Raw genomic sequence first — 16,768 nt, forward strand, 5'->3', positions numbered from 1 at the left:
CTTCCATCTCTAGTCACATCCACAACTGGGCAATGTTTTTTGCTTTGACTCCATCTCTTCATTCTTTCTGGGGTAATTTCTCCACTCTTCTCCAGTAGCATATTGGGGACCTACTGACCTGGAGAGTTCATCTTTCAGTGTCCTATCTTTTTGCCTTTTCATACTGGTCGTGGGGTTCTCAAGGCAAGAATACTGAAGTGGTTTGCCATTCCCTCCTCCAGTGGGCGATGTTTTGTCAGAACTCTCCACCATTACCTGTCCATCACGGGTGGCCTTACACAGGATGGCTCATAGTTTCATTGAGTTAGACAAGGCTGTGGTCCATGTGATTAGTTTGATGAGTTTTCTGTGATTGTGGTTTTCATTCTACCTGCCCTCTAATGGATAAAAATAAGAGGCTTATGGAAGCTTTCTAATGGGAGAGACTGACTGGGGGAAACTGGATCTTGTTCTGATGGGTGGGGCCATGCTCAGTAAATCTGTAGTCTAATTTTCTGTTGATGGGCTGGGCTGTGTTCCCTCCTTGTTGTTTGACCTGAGACGAAACTATGGTGGAGGTAATGAAGATAATGGCAATCTCCTTCAAATGGTCCCATGCATGCATCATTGCACTCAGTGTCCCAGTCCCTGCAGCAGGCCACTGCAGATCCACACCTCTGATGGAGACTCCTGGACACTCACAGACAAGTCTGGGCCAGTCTTTTGCGGGGTCACTGTTCCTTTCTCCCGGGTCCTGGTGCACACAAGATTTTGCTTGTGCCCTCCAGGAGTCTGTTTCTCCAATCCTGCATAAGTTCTATAATCGAATCTCACTGGCCTCCGAAGTCAGATTGCCTGGGGGTTCTCAGTCCCATTGCCAGATCCCCAGGTTGGGAAATCTGTTGCTATTCCTAGAACTTTCTTAACAGTGCAAGAGTTTCTTTGGTATAATTGTTCTGCAGTTTGTAGGTTGTCTGCTCGGTGGCTCTATGGTGGGGTTAATGGAGACTTCCTCCAAGAGGGCTTATGTCACAGGCTGTGTGACCCAGGTCTGCTGCACCCAAAGCCCCTGCCCCTGCAGCAAGCCACTGTTGACCTGTACCTCTGCAGGAGATACTCAAACACTCAAAGTCAGGTCTGGTTCAATCTCTGTGGAGTCTCTGGGTCCTGGTGCACACAAGGTTTTGTCTGAACCCTCTGAGTGTCTCTGGTGGGTATAGGATTTGATTTTAAATGCAATTTTGGGGTTAAGGCTTGGTGTGTATATAATTCAAAGCATGGACAGTATGCAAAGCAAAGGCAATAACTTGTGCCTCAATAACCTTAGCTACTCCTTGGAGCAAAAACAGCGCCCAAAAACAGTATCACTAGAGGGTCTTTTTTACTTGGTACCATGTATGGACTGTGTCCCGATTGGCAGGTCAGTGTGGGAGAGATACATGTATCAAGGCCGGAAGGTGGGGCGGGCCCCAAGTGTACTGTCAGGTCCAGTTCCCATGTAAGTATGGCCACCTGTATGACCCATATACCCATAAGATGCCATGAGGGACAGGGGTTACACTATTAGCCTCTCTACAGCCCTGGTCAGTGCTAACATTAGCAAAAAGAGATGGGAGTGTCCATCCTGCCAGCTTAGTACCATCCCTTTTTTCCACACAAAGAGGTTCAATGTCCCATAATTCAGCACTCACAGCCGGCAACCTGGAAACCCCATCCCATAATACATGTTCTCCTTGGGGGCAAGGCATACTCCATCATTTCTGCACATCTTGTATGATCACATGCTTTGTCTCATTCCATTCAGCCATCTTCTGCTCTCGCCGGAAAGTGCTGCATTTCCAGATCCAATTACCCATAGTCATAGGCTGAATGCTTAACGGGAGTCCTGTGGAGCTCCAACAGGGAGCTCAGTGCAGACCCACCATGCCAACATATTTTGTACTGTCTTGCAGGTGTGTGCCCAATCTACAATCATATCAGTCATTACACACTTGCAGGTGGAAAGACGAAGAGGTCAAATGCACCAGCATAGGCAATTCCTTTCCATCTAATAGAATACATGCAAGCTTGTGTCTTGCCAGTTCCTGGTACCTGAGGTTTACCTGGTTTTGTATACCACACATTGTTTACCTGACTGCTCATATCCAGTGGTTCTATATGAAGCATAACAGGATAACTCATAGTGAAAGGTTGTTGCTGAACCATGAAAGACACCAGGATTCTTGGCCTCTGGAAGAGAAGAATTCAAACCGGAGCCAGAGACAAGGCTTGATCGCTCAGAGCTTTTGTGTAATAAAGTTTTATTAAACTATAAAAGAGATAGAGGAAGCTTCTGACATAAACATCAGAAGGGGGCAGAAAGAGCGCCCCGCTTCTAGTCTTTCAGTCAAGTCAAAGTCATTAAGTCGTGTCCGACTGAACCCCTCAAGGTTCCATGGGATTCTCCAGGCAAGAATACTGGAGTGGGTTGCCATTTCCTTCTCCAATGGTGATCAGCTTAAGTCAGGTTTAAATTCCTTATGATCTTACCAATGGCATTTTGTTGATGCTGATCACCACAATTCTTTCTCTCAACTACCATACTACAATGTCCTGTAATTTTTTTTTTTTTTTTTAAGGAGGCGGGTGTTTAAAAATGGACTCATTTGTTGTTTTTTTTAAGACAATTCCACATAATGTTACTAGTGGGCTAATGATGGAATTCAGCTTGACACCTCCCACCCCCGCCAGGCCACTCTTCAAAGCAAGCTGCTTTATAGAACTTTCCCAACTGTGCGAGAATTTTGGAGTTAACTGCTAGTCTTTAGCTGGATGTTATATAGCTACTAGCAGTCTGCTAATTAAAGAAAGGAAATGTCTCAAAACTCAGAGAATGGCACCAGGCCCCTCACCCACAAGATGCACTGAGATAACCTTGGCACCAGGTGAGTCATCCTGGAGCATAAATTGATTGACATGAACCTTGAAGAAAGGCAGATTTCCATACAAATGTATAGGTTCATTAACATAGATTAGGAGAACAATGTATGAGTATAACATACCAGTTTGTCAAGTTGGTTCTGAGCCTTTAGGAGGAATCAACCTGAAAACAGAGTCTGGGGTAAATACATAGCACATTAACATAGCTTAAGACAAACATTTCCATAAGAAAAATGCATTGGTTAGCTCAAGGTTTGAGAAAAGTTAAGTTCAGGTCGAACCAGGTGTCATTATGGCAACACAGAATTTTAAGAGAAACCTTCTTTTAAATTTGCATAGAGAAGGGGAAACCTATAACGCTAGTTTCTTTCTTCCTGCTGTTTAAAAGAGAGATAAAAAATGTCTGACACTTGCAGCCTATTTCCTCCGTTTGGAGACCCCTGGCCTTCCTGCCTGTTACTCTCTCAATAGTATGCCACAGGGAGCGTACAAATGCACCTTCAGCACCAAGGTGGCTCCCTGCAGTCCCAGCCAGGTAACTCGCACATGAGGGAAACAGGTGCTTGTAACCCAGGGTACAACCTGATTGCAATCTTTGCCCTCATGGCTACCCACTGCATGTGGTGTGCCTTTATCTTCCATGGCCAAATCCAGTCCACCATCTATCCTTGTGAAATCTTGGTTAGATCTGGCAACAGGATACTACCTTGGATTCTGTATCCAACCTTTGACAGAATGTCTGTTGTTGTCACATGCAGTTGTATAGGTGCAACAGTACAATGGAGAAGAGCCTCCACAGGGGCAACATCAACCCTTCAAGGTTTCTCGTTAAGGACTTGAAAAACTTCTCATAAGCTTCACGCCCACTCCTTCAAGGAGGGGATCTTTGCAGCATTCACAGCCCACCCACATGATTCCAAATGCTTTTATATTGTTCTACATCTGCAAGAGAATCAGAGGTTAGTAGCACATCATAGGACACAGCCTTTATCATATAACTCCACATAGGGAGCCATCCAATTTCCAAGGTAAGGACACAGTTTCTGGCTTGCAATAAACAAGGTTTCATTCAGCACCAGTGCCAACCAGGGCCATTACCCTCTGTACATTAGCTGGTGACCAGTGAATTGCAAGTTCTACATGGTGCCTCCGGTTCCTACTTGGGCTCTTCAGGAGAGCACCTTGATCTGAGCCCTATTCAAAGCGGAAAAGATCATCATCTAAAGGAACATCCTTGGGTTCTGTGTAATCTTTTCACTGAACCATCAGGATCTTTTGCCATGGGTGCTTCCCAAACTTGATAAACTGCTGCTCCCATCTCAGTTACCTCCATATCTCTAGAAGCAAAGCATTAGGCTATCTATCCATTTTATATCTGTCAACTCCCACTGGCAGCAAAACAGCCCACATTTGCATTCTCATCACACAGATGGGGCCTTTACCAACTCTGGCCCCCTTCAAGGTCTTCACACTTATAATTCCATTTGCCTGTCATTGTCACTCTATTTCTCCCAATCTAGGTACATAGATGGGGAACCCCACATAGGTTGCAAGAATAACAGTCAAGGATCCAAAACTGGTGGACAAGGTATTGTTCAAACTGGCATCTCAAGCTGCCAGTAAGATGCTCATCATCTGGGCCTCAGGTATTTGAGTTAAATATTGACTGCTTCATGCCCAGGTCTCTCACCACTTTGGTCAACTCGGCATAGGTATGCCATCTACTCACAGTATCCAGGAGCTCTGCTACGTTTGACCACATGGTGCAAATGGCAGTGTTAATCCATTCCATGAGGGTGTGCCTTTGGTTCGGTGCCCCTTGCATGAGTCACCTAGGGTTCTGCAACCTTTGTCTCAATGAGGGGTGAGTGGTTATAGATGCCATCCATTCTATTTCATACCCAACATGTATGATACTGTCCATCCTTGAGTCCCAAAGTAGCAAGAGCCATGCTGCCAAGGGTTCCCCTTGCTTTTGCTGAAGCTGAGTACCTGTCAACCAACTCCAGCTGAGTATATGGTCAATATGTTGTGAACTCAGTTACACTGGGGGGCCCCTTGAGGATGTCCCCCCTGGGCCCTAGGCTGCTCATGCTTCACTTTCTGCTGCACTGGAGCCCACATGAGAGAATCGTGGCCACATGGTACCACATGTTATATGGTGGCCACTGACTTCCTCCTTCCAGTGGAGTCTCAGGCTTTTCTACCTGCTGGGTATCCTGCCAACTATGCCAATTGTCTTGCTGATCCTGTTTGTAATACTAGTTATCTTGCTGGCCCACATTGTTTGCTGGATTCAGAGTAGGCAAGGCTTGAGCTAAGAGATTGGAAGAAGAGGTGAGGAGCTATGGGAATTGCAGGCACGTTTATTCTCCCCTGGCTGGCATAGTGGCCATAAGACAGCCTCTTTCCTGGCTGATACAGCAACCATAACATAACCATAACATAGCCATAATATAGTCATGACATAACCTTACATAATGTAACCATGATGCTGCCCCAATGTAGCCTCAATGCAGCAGTAGCCAGAGCTTTTCAGGCGAAGCTTATATATACTTACAGTTCAAAAGTAGCGTGTGGCCAAGCGGGTACCTCGTGACATGCATGTGCTGTGCTATAACCATGCATAGCCATTGTTTATAGAACATGGAGTGAGATGGCATGAGAGCATGGGGGAAGAGAGCCTGACTAGCACCATCTTGTCAATTTCCCCACACCCTCCTTTCCTCACCTCTGGCTACTTGGCACTATTGCCCAGGCTGGTGAGTCCAGCCACCCGAAGCAGGTCTCATAGTGTTCCTCTCAGATAAGACATCTAAAATAGTCAAAGGTATATAATTGAACAGTAGAACTGTGGTAATAAGAAATGGAGGGAGAGAGATATGGGGAGTTTTTGTTCAATGGATATAAAGTTACAGTTACACAAGAAGAGTAATTTCCAGAGAACTGCTGAACAACTCAGTGCCTTTAGTTATTATTATAAGTATATAATAAGTGATGGTATACTTAAAAAATTAAGAGGGTAAATCATGTTAACTGTAACACAAAAAAGGACACAAAGAAATTTTTGGAGGTGATAGATATGTTTATTACCTGGATTTTGGTGATAATAACAAAAATATATACATATTCAAACTCATCAAATTGTATACATTAATTATATGCAGCTTCTGTGTACACATTATACCTCAATAAAATGTAAAAATTAAAATTAAAAAAGAAGAATGAGAAGCCATTGAATTTGGTGTTCAAGGGTTCTTAGAAAAAGCAGTTACATAGCGAGGGCAGGCAAGCAGATTCAGTAGGATGAGTAATGAAAGGGATATAAAAGCTGTTAACATTGAGATGATCACGTATTTTAATATCAAGTGTTTTTGGAAAGTTTTGTGAATTTTCAGGTTCATTCTGTCTCTCTCTCTCTCTCAGCATTTTATATTGATGAAGATATTAACACATAATTTAGTGTATAGCTAAACTGTGATGCAAGGAAAATAGAGGAGAAGCTACTGGATCATTTATAAACCCCTTAATTCTAATTCAGTTGGTTCATGAAGCCATTTTTAACTTCTTTTAGTCTTTACAAATTGCATGTACCTGAGAATACTTGAAAGTTTTCAGTGATTCTAAATAGATCCTTAGAGAATAATGTCTGGCAGCTATTTGAGGGATAGAGGAGCAGTAGAGATTTGTGTGTTTCTCTGTGTGGGTGGGAATGCTGTGTGGAAATATTCTGATAAAAGGAAACTATAAAAGCCCCTAAGGGGGGGTTTCATTCCCCAACTCAAACTTACCCATCTGAAAGGGAATTTTTTTTAAAAAATTAGTTAATTGGAAAGAAAAGTGAGTTAATTTTAAGATTGCTAATAGACCACTGCTACTACATGGGCATCCTTTGTCATTTAATAGTATGTTCTAAAGACAGTTGACATAATAAGCAAGACTTAAGGAGAAAATGGAGAAAGAATTTAATGCATGAATCAAAAAACACTTGATGGGAAGTTAAATTGCCTAGAATTCCTCTTGGTAGCTTATTTTTCACTGATTCATGATAATTTTTTCATTCTCATCAGAAATTGCAAAATAAAAGCATGAAAGAATTTTCAAATACTGAGAAGGGTCTTTTTCTGTAAGATTTCCTACTGGTTATTTCCTGTTATTGTCTTCATTTTGCTGATGGAGAATACTAATGTGTTTGATTTAACTGTGTGCTTCTCTTGTGACAATTAAGTAAATTGTATTATCCAGCCTAGACTAATATAATAACTTTAAAATATGCTAACCATATTTGCTTCCAGTTATGAAAATGTAGTCAAATATATGCTTGCTTTGAGTCTTCATTAATTATGTCTTAGAGATACAGAGACAGGATAAGCACAGTAACTTGACATACTATAATATTTCAAAAAACTAAAAACTTGAAACTCAGAGTCCTTTATAACACAGCTTTTGATTCAATAGACTTAGAGTCTTCTAAATGTCTTAGAAGAAAAAAATGTCTTTAAATCAGGCTTATAATTTTTTATTTCAAAAAACAATCAAAACCACTTTAAAATATTCTGGGAAAAAAACTGCAAGTAAAAATAAGGGTTATTTTTTAGAACACAGTAAAAAGCAGGGTTAGCCAAAGTCATGAAACAGTGCTAGTGATCTTTTAGGAGTTTCAAGTCCATCTTTTGATTCTAGGAAAGTAGGCACTTCCCTAATACAGAGCTTCTGACTTACCTCTAATTTCCACCTTCTACTTCCCACCTTTGCCTCTTCCATTTCCTTTGTCTTTCCATGTATGGAGATAAAGTGAAAGGAGATGTGGTTGGGATTGATAAAGAAAAAATTAACAGGATTCACCTACCCTTATGTTTGTGCTCAGTTGCTCAATCATGTCAGACTCTTTGTGACCTCAGGGACTGTAGCTAACCAGGATCCTCTTTCCATGGAATTTTCCAGGCAAGAATACAGGAGCAGGTTGCCATTTCCTACTCCAGAGGATCTTCCCAACACAGGGATTGAATCCACATCTCTTGCATCATCTCCTGCTTTGGCAGGCGGATTTTTTACCATTGTGCCACCTTGGAAGACCCTCACCCCTCCCCACCCACCCAACTGCAAACTTTAGCAAAAGCAATAGATGACTCAGTTTCTTAATTTCAAGTTTTATGTCTGCCAAATATATTTTATGGTTGAGGAAATCTAAAAAGTTTATACTATCCTGAGAGGCAAGCTGTCTAAAGTATAGGAGTAATTAACATCTATAACGTTAACTTTTATAAATGGCCTCTTTCAGCTGTATCTATTTTGTATGTGGGTGTGCACATGAAAGATAATTCTACATACAATTACTTAGTGTGAGCATGCGGCTACCACATAGAGTGCCCTCTAGAGTTTTCACTTCTTATTAATTCTACTTATTTATTTTCCAATTAAGAGAGCTGCTTTTTTTGAATAATAACCAGACACATTGCAGTGTTTAGCTTTCAAACTTTTACTAATATGTAAGCTGCTGCTACTGCTAAGTCACTTCAATCGTGTCCGACTCTGTGCGATCCCATAGACAGCAGCCCATCAGGCTCCGCCGACCCTGGGATTCTCCTGGCAAGAGTACTGGAGTGGGTTGCCATTTCGTTCTCTAATGCAGGAAAGTGAAAAGTGAAAGTGAAGTCGCTCAGTCGTGTCCAACTCTTAGCAACCCCATGGACCGCAGCCTACCAGGCTCCTCTGTCCATGGGATTTTGCAGGCAAGAGTACTGGAGTTGATTGCCATTGCCTTCTCCGAATATGTAACCTATCAGTAAGCAAAAGAAAATGTACCTTATTCAGCTATATAATTCCATACCTTTTTATTTTATAAATCCTAAAAACAGTTTTATATGTATCTTACAAAAGAATCAAATAATGAGTGAATATGTTGCTAGTAAAACAGAACCGTGTACCAAGTTATGAGCAAGTGAGCACAGAAATGTAAGGCAAATCTCTAAGGAATGAATCCAGTAATAATCAGTTGATGAGCAATATAATTCCTATTCTGAGGGCACAAATACTAATACCAGCTCTGCAGCTAAATCTGATGACAATTTTCACTTCCTGTATTTAATTTACTTGCTGATTACATAGGACTTGAAGTGCAGTGATTTGAAATGTCAAAATAATGAATAAGGTATCATTTATCTAGGAACCACTCTTTTTGTGTGTGAAATTTGAACAAAATCTGTACTTTAGTTAATTATAAAACTGTATCACATATTAATTTCCTGTTGTTGTGGTTGTTGTTTTTTTTCTTTTTTCACAATATAGTATTTCTTTATATTCTCAGACTTGGATTAGAAGGTTTTTTTAAAAAAAATTACTAAGTTAATAAATTTTCTAGACTTTTAGCAACAATACTAGATGCCATATATTTTGCATGGAATTAATTTATATCAAAGTTTTGAGTGAATATAAATTAGAAATCTATCATCCTATTCATGCTAAGTCAAACAAGTGGAATTAAAATGTCATAAATTTTTTAGCTATGAAAAAATTCAAAATTTTTCTAATATATATTATATTATACATGTTATTTATATACAGATGTATACCAAAGCTTTTGTACTACACATGATAAAAACTTGAGAAAGAACACAACAAAAAGAGAGATAGAGAAGTTGGAAACATAAACTAAATGAAATGGGAGCACTGAATATGCAATAGAAAATGTGAAACAAACTAGATAAAAGTAAAAGATCATCATATAGTCCAGTTTTTTTTTTAATTTTATTTTATTTTTAAACTTTACATAATTGTATTAGTTTTGCCAAATATCAAAATGAATCCATCACAGGTATACATGTGCCCCCCATCCTGAACCCTCCTCCCTCCTCCCTCCCCATACCATCCCTCTGGGTCGTCCCAGTGCACTAGCCCCAAGCATCCAGTATCGTGCATTGAACCTGGACTGGCATCTCGTTTCATACATGATATTTTACATGTTTCAATGCCATTCTCCCAAATCTTCCCACCCTCTCCCTCTCCCACAGAGTCCAAGACACTGATGTATGGAACAGTCCAGTTGTTTTTAAACATGGCTGATCATTAGAAATACATCTGGAGCTTGAAAAAATACCTGGGCATTTGTATTTCTCAAAAAATTCCAAGATATTTCTGATATGCATCTGTATTTTAAAAAGTGATTTAGATCTTTCTATTAAATGGTAGACTTAGAATTCCATTATTTTCTGTTGACCAATCATGATACAAGGTATTAAGCAAATAATAATTGCATAATCACAGTAAGAAAAGATGTTCAACAGTTTTCACAATCAATAGCCAGACAAAAAATAAAAGATAATTATAATTGCAAGCCATAATGGAAACATGATTAACCTAACAATATAAAATAATTACATACAATTTGGGAGGTTAATAAAAGTGATGTGGTAAGTGGAAGTGCATACATGCACATGTTTTCATCTGCCCAGCCAATCTGTCTTGTGATTGGTGCATTTAATCTGTTTACATTTAAGGTAATTATTGATATGTATGATCTTATTGGAGAAGGAAATGGCAACCCACTCCAGTGTTCTTGCCTGGAGAATTCCAGGGATGGCGGAGCCCGGTGGACTGCCATCTATGGGGTCACACAGATTCGGACACGACTGAAGCGACTTAGCAGCAGCAGCATGATCTTATTAGCATTTTCTTAATTGTTTGGGTTTATTTTGTGTAGGTCTTTTCTTTATCTTGTGTTTCCTGCCTAGAGAATTTCCTTTAGCATTTGTTAAAACTTGCTTGTTGGTGCTGAATTTCCTTAACTTGTGCTTATCTGGAAAGCTTTTGATTTCTCCATCAAATCTGAATGAGAGTCTTGCTGGGTAAAGTATTATTGGTTGTAGGTTTGTCCTTTTCATCACTTTATATTGCACCATTCCCTTCTGGCTTGTAGAGTTTCTATTGAGAAATCAGCTGATAACCTTATGGGAGTTCCCTTGTATGTTATCTGTCATTTTTCCCTTGGTGCTTTTAATATTTTATGTTTAATTTTTGTCATTTTGATTACTATGTGTCTTGGTGTGTCCCTTCCTGGGTTTATTCTGACTAGGATAAACTCTGTGCTTCCTTGACTTGGTTGACTATTTCTTCTCTGATGTCAAGGAAGTTTTCAACTATTTTATCATCGCTTCAAATATTTTGGGTCCTTTCTCTCTCTCTTCTCCTTCTGGGACACCTGTAATGCAAATGTTGGTGTGTTAAAAGTTGTTCCACAGGTCTCTTAGGCTGTCTTCATTTGGTTTTTCATTCTTTTTTCTATATTTTGTTCTGCAGCAGTGATTTCCACCTTTTTGTCCTCCAGGTCATTTATCCATTCTTCTTTCGAGTGATTCTGCTATTGATTCCTTCTAGTGTATTGTTCATCTCTGTTTGTTTTTTCTTTAGTTCTCCTAGGTCTTTGATAAACATTTCTTTCATCTTCTCCATTCTGTTTCCAAGAATCTTGATCATCTTTACTATCTTTATTTTGAATTCTTTTTCTGTAAAGTTGCCCATCTCCACTTCATTTAGTTGTTTTTCTGGGATTTTACTTTGGCCCTTCAACTGGGACATAACTCTATACTTGCTCATTCTCATTAACTTTCTGTAACGTGACTTTCATTCTAGCCACTGTGGTTCTTCCTGCTTCTTTTGTCTGCCCTCTTGTGGATAAGACTAACAGGCTGGTGTAAGCTTCCTGATGGGAGGGACTGGGAAAACTGGGTCTTGCTCTGGTGGAATAAGACTCTGGTGGAACAAAATTTTAATCTAATTACCTGCTGATGAGTGGGGTTGTTCTACCTCCCTGTTGGTTGATTGGCCTGAAAAGACCCAGCTCTGGGGTCTACGGGCTCTATGGTAGGGTTATTGGCAACCTCCAAGAGAACTTACAACAATAGGCACCTTCCAGGACTATTGCTGCCAGTGCCCCTGTCTCTGCAACTAGCCACTGCCTACCCACACCCCAGAGGAAATCATCCAACACTGGCAGGTAAGTCTGGTTCAGTCTCCTGTGGAGTCACTGCTCCTTTCCCCTGGTTTTTGTGAGCACAAGATTTTATGCCTTCCAAGAGTGGAGTCTTTGTTTCCCTTAGTCCTGTGGAAGGTCTGTAATCAAACACTGATGGCCTTCAAAGTCATATTACCTGGGGATTCCTAGTCCCTTTGCTGGATCTCCAGGCTGGGAAGCCTGACGTGAGGCTCAGAATCTTTACAACATTGAGAGACATTCTTTGGTATTATTGTTTTCCAGTTTGTGAGTCACCTACCAGGTGGGTATGGGATTTGGTTTTACTGTAACTGTGTCCCTCCTACTGTCTTATTGTGGCTTTTTCTTTTTCTTTGGACTTGAAGTATCCTTTTTTTTTTTTTTTTTTTGCGGGGGGGAAGGTTCCAGTGTCCTCCTGTAGATGATTGTTTAACAACTAGTTGGAATTTTGGTGCTCTTGCACTCTTGCAGGAGGGCGATGAGCACATGTCTTTGTACTCTGCCATCTTGAACTGGAAGCCTAGAAACCACTCTTTTCTAGAAAAAAATGAGTTTATAATAGACTTTGTATTAAAACTCTGGTAAATTTTCCCTGAATATCTTTAGTTCTCAATGCACTCATATGTGAGTTCCTGGACAAGCAGTGATTACCTCCTAGTCATCCTCCATGTTCGTACAGGAACTCATATATCTTTCCATGGGAAGGGATGGACTCAAAAAATCTTAGAACCGATAACTATTCTGTTCTGCTTTCTATGGTGAATTAAATTGTTCATTACCAAGGAGCCGAGAACTTCCACTAATTTGTCCATATAATGTTCATGATATGGTGTTCAGAAATAAAAGAGAGAAACATTACTCATCTGTTTTTCTAAGGGGTAGAGGTGGAGGAAATCTAAGACAAAGAATTATCTTGTAGGCACACTATGCTGTGAATTAGCCACTTCTCCAACTCAGCAGGAAGCTTTTAGTAGACTGATTTTTTTCTGAATTGATTTTCTTTTTTTTTTTATTTTCTCATTTTTAACTATTGAGTTTAAAAAAAAAATCATTGCTGTCTTATTGTTATTTAATGTGACAGTCAGACATTGACTACTCATTCAAATTTACAGTTTGCTAACTTCCTTTTCCAGTTTTCTTGAGATATAATTGACATACAACACAGTAAAAGTTTAAGGTGTACAACATAATGGTTTGAATTGCATACATTATCAAATGATTACCACAAAAGCTTTTGTAAAAGCTCCTCACCTCAAATAGAAAAAATAGAAATAGAAAACAAATTTTCCTTGCAATGGGAGCTCTTAGGATTTACTCTCCTAACAATTTTCATTTATAACACACAGCCATGTTACATCACTTTGCTGACAAAGGTTCCTGTAGTCAAAGATTTTCCAGTAGTCATGTACAGATGTGAGAGTTGAACCATGAAGAAGGCTGGGTACTGAAGAATTGATGCTTTTGAATTGTGGTGCTGAAGAAGACTCTTGAGAGTCTCTTGGACTGCACAGAGATCAAACCAGTCAGTCCTAAAGGAAATCAACCCTGAATATCTATTGGAAGGACTGATGCTGAAGTTCCAAAATTTTGGTCACCTGATGCAAAGAGCTGACTCGTTAGAAAAGACCCTGATGCTGGAAAAGATTGAAGGCAGGAAGAGAAGGAAATGATAGAGGATGAGATGGTTGGATGGCATCACTGACTCAATGCACATGAGTTTGAGCAAGCTTTGTGAGATGGTGAAGGACAGGAAGGCCTGGCATGCTGCAGTCCAAAGAAGTTGGACATGACTGAGCAACTGAACAACAGCAACAAGATTACATCGTAGTTTTATTTTTTAATTTTTGAGGAGTCTTCATGCTGTTTTCATAGTTTCTGCCAGCACCAAATGTACATTCCCACCAACAGTACAGGAGGGTGCCCTTTTCTCCACATCCTGGCCAACAGTTGTTACTTCTTGTCTTTTTGATAACAGACATTCTGACAGATGTGAAGTGATATCTCACTGTTGTTTTGATTTGCATTTCCCTGATGATTAGTGATATTGACCATATTTTCCTGTTGGTCATCCATATATTTTCTTTGGAAAAATGTCTACTCACTGAAAAATGTCAGTTTTTCATTGGGTTGTTTGTATTTTTTATATCAAGTTCTATGAGATCTTTGTATATTTTGGATCTTAATTCCTTATCAGATACATCCTTTGCAAATAATTTGTCCCATTTCAGTAGGTGACCTTTTCATTTTATTGAGTTTCCTTCACTGTGTGAAAACATTTATTTTGATGTAGTTTCATTTGTTTATTTTTATTTGTGTTTTCCTTGATTGAGGATATATATCCAAAAAATATTGCTGAAACTGATGTCAAAGAGCAAATTACCTATGTTTTCTAGTAGAAGTTTTATGATTTCAGATATTACAGGTACATCTTTAATTTGTTTTGAGTTTTTGTATATGCTGTGAGAAAATAGTCTATTTTGATTCTTTTTGAATTAGCTGTCAAGTTTTTTCAATAGTATTTATTGGAGAAGCTGTACTTTCTCCGTTGTATATTCTTGCCTCCCTTGTCATAAATTAATTGCTCATGTAAGTGTGGATTCATTTCTGGTTCTCTACTTGGTTCTGTTCATCTATGTATTTGTGTTTGTGATAGAAACTTACTGTTGAATACTGTAACTTTGTAGTATAGTATGAAATCAGGGAGCATGACATCTCTCTTTTTTTTTTTTTTTTGTTCTATTAAAATTATTTCACCTATTCAGGGTTGTTTGTGTTTCCACACTAATTTTAGACATATTTCTAGTTCTTTAAAAAATGTCATTGGTATTTTGTTAGGGAACATGTTGAATCTCTAGATTACCTTGCAGAGTATAGTTCTTTTAACAATACTAATTCTTCCAACCCATCAACACAGAATTTCTTTCCATCTGTTTTGTCATCTTCAATTTCTTTCTTCAGTATCTTATAATTTTAGAGCACAAATCTTTTACCTCCTTAGTTAGATGTATTCCCTGGTAATTTATGCTTCTTGATGTGATTGTGAATGGGATTGTTTTCATAAGTTCTCTTTCTGATAATCCACTATTAGTGTATAGAAACACAACAGATCTCTGCATATTAATTTTCTGTCCTGAAACTTTACCAAATTCATTGATGAGTTCTAGTACTTTTTAATGGTGTCTTCTTGGACTTCCCTGGTGGCTCAGACAGTAAAGCGTCTGTCTACGATGCAGGAGACCCGGGTTTGATCCCTGGGTTGGGAAGATCCCTTGGAGAAGGAAATGGCAATCCACTCCAGTACTATTGCCTGGAAAATCCCATGGGCAGAGGAGCCTGGTAGGCTGCAGTCCATGGGGTCGCAGAGAGTCGGACACGACTGAGCGACTTCACGTTCACGTTAGGTGGCTCAGATGGTAAAGCATCTGTCTGCAATGCAGGAGACCCGGATTCAATCCCTGGGTTGGGAAGCTCCCCTGGAGAAGGAAAGGACAGCCCACTCCAGTACTCTTGCCTGGAAAATCCCATTGACAGAGGAGCCTGGTGTACTGCAGTCCATGGGGTCACAAAGAGTCAGACATGACTGAGTGACTTCACTTTCACTTTAGTATTTTCTATGTACAGTGTCATAACATCTTTAAATAGTAACAATTTTCCTTGTTCCTTTCAAATTTGGATATCTTTTATTTCTTTTTGTTATCTGATTGCTGTGGTTAGGACTTCCAATACTATGTTGAATAAAAGTGACAAAAGTGCCATTCACTGGTGAACAGAGTTGGGTCCCACAGTCTCTGGCTTCAGGGCCCTAGGAGTCCTAGGGTTAGTGCAAGTACACTGTTGATCTGGGCCAGGTCCTGGGCATTCTGGTAGATGTGGCCAGGTCCTGGAGCAACTAGGAGTTTAAGAGCTCCTAAAGCAATCAGTCTGCTGGTTGGTGAGACTGTGTCCCCACCTGGCTAGCTGTTTGGCCTGGGCCATCTCAGAACTGGGGGTGGGGGATTCCAAAATTGTGCTTACCAGCACCAGTATACTTATGGTGGAATGAACTCCCCCAAATGGCTACTGCTAGCTTCTTTGTTTCCAAGGTGAGTTTCATTTGCCGCCTGCCTCCAGGAGGATTTTCAAAATCAGAACCCAAGCTCTTTTCAAATTACTGCTTCTTCCCTGGATCTTGGAGGGTGAGATTTTGTGTGCCCTTTATGAATGGAGTCTTTTCCCCACTGCCCTCTGACTCTTTTGAATGTAAGCCCTGCTGCCCTTCAAAGTCAAACACTCTGAGGGCTCATCTTCCCAGTGCAAGACTCCTAGACTGGAGAGCCTAATGTGGGGCTCAGATCCCTCTCTCCTTGGGAGAGAATCTCTGCAATTATAGTTGTCCTCCTGTTTGTGGGTCATCTTCCCCAAGGGTATAGGTCTTCACTATACTGTGTCTTCACCCCTCTGACCCTTCTTCTTGTAATCCCTTCATTATATTTCCAGCAGTTGATCTTTTCTGCTTGTCCTCATATTGTTCTCAAGGGTAGTTGTAATTTTGGTGTGTCCATGAGAGGAGGTTAGCTCATCTTGGCCAGTCCCCATACAGTATGGGGGTACTAAATTTTGATCATAAAAGGAATACACATTCATTATAGAAAATTTTGGAACATACAATGAAAAAATTAGAAAAAAAATCATACCCCTCAGTGATATCCATTCTTGAAATGGGGGTGAGAAAGTATTTATGCCAGTGCTTTCTCTTTGCATATATACAGGATCGTTTATATGTGTCTGTACACTCGTATACACATTCCTTTTTACAAATTTGAAAGTGTACTATATTTATAGTTTATATCATGTATTTGAACATTATTTTATCACTTTTTTCTTATTAAAATGAGCACTACA

At 39.8% G+C, this 16,768-nt stretch overlaps 1 protein-coding gene across 2 annotated transcripts in view; it reads left to right on the plus strand.

Moving 5' to 3' along the window:
• HDX (highly divergent homeobox) overlaps window positions 1–16,768 on the plus strand; it is a 217,524-nt gene that overhangs the window by 167,818 nt on the left and 32,938 nt on the right. The gene's annotated exons all lie outside the window — the stretch shown is intronic.

The sequence above is a fragment of the Bos indicus genome, chromosome X, assembly GCF_029378745.1.
Source record: "Bos indicus isolate NIAB-ARS_2022 breed Sahiwal x Tharparkar chromosome X, NIAB-ARS_B.indTharparkar_mat_pri_1.0, whole genome shotgun sequence".
Classification (NCBI taxonomy): Eukaryota; Metazoa; Chordata; class Mammalia; order Artiodactyla; family Bovidae; genus Bos; species Bos indicus.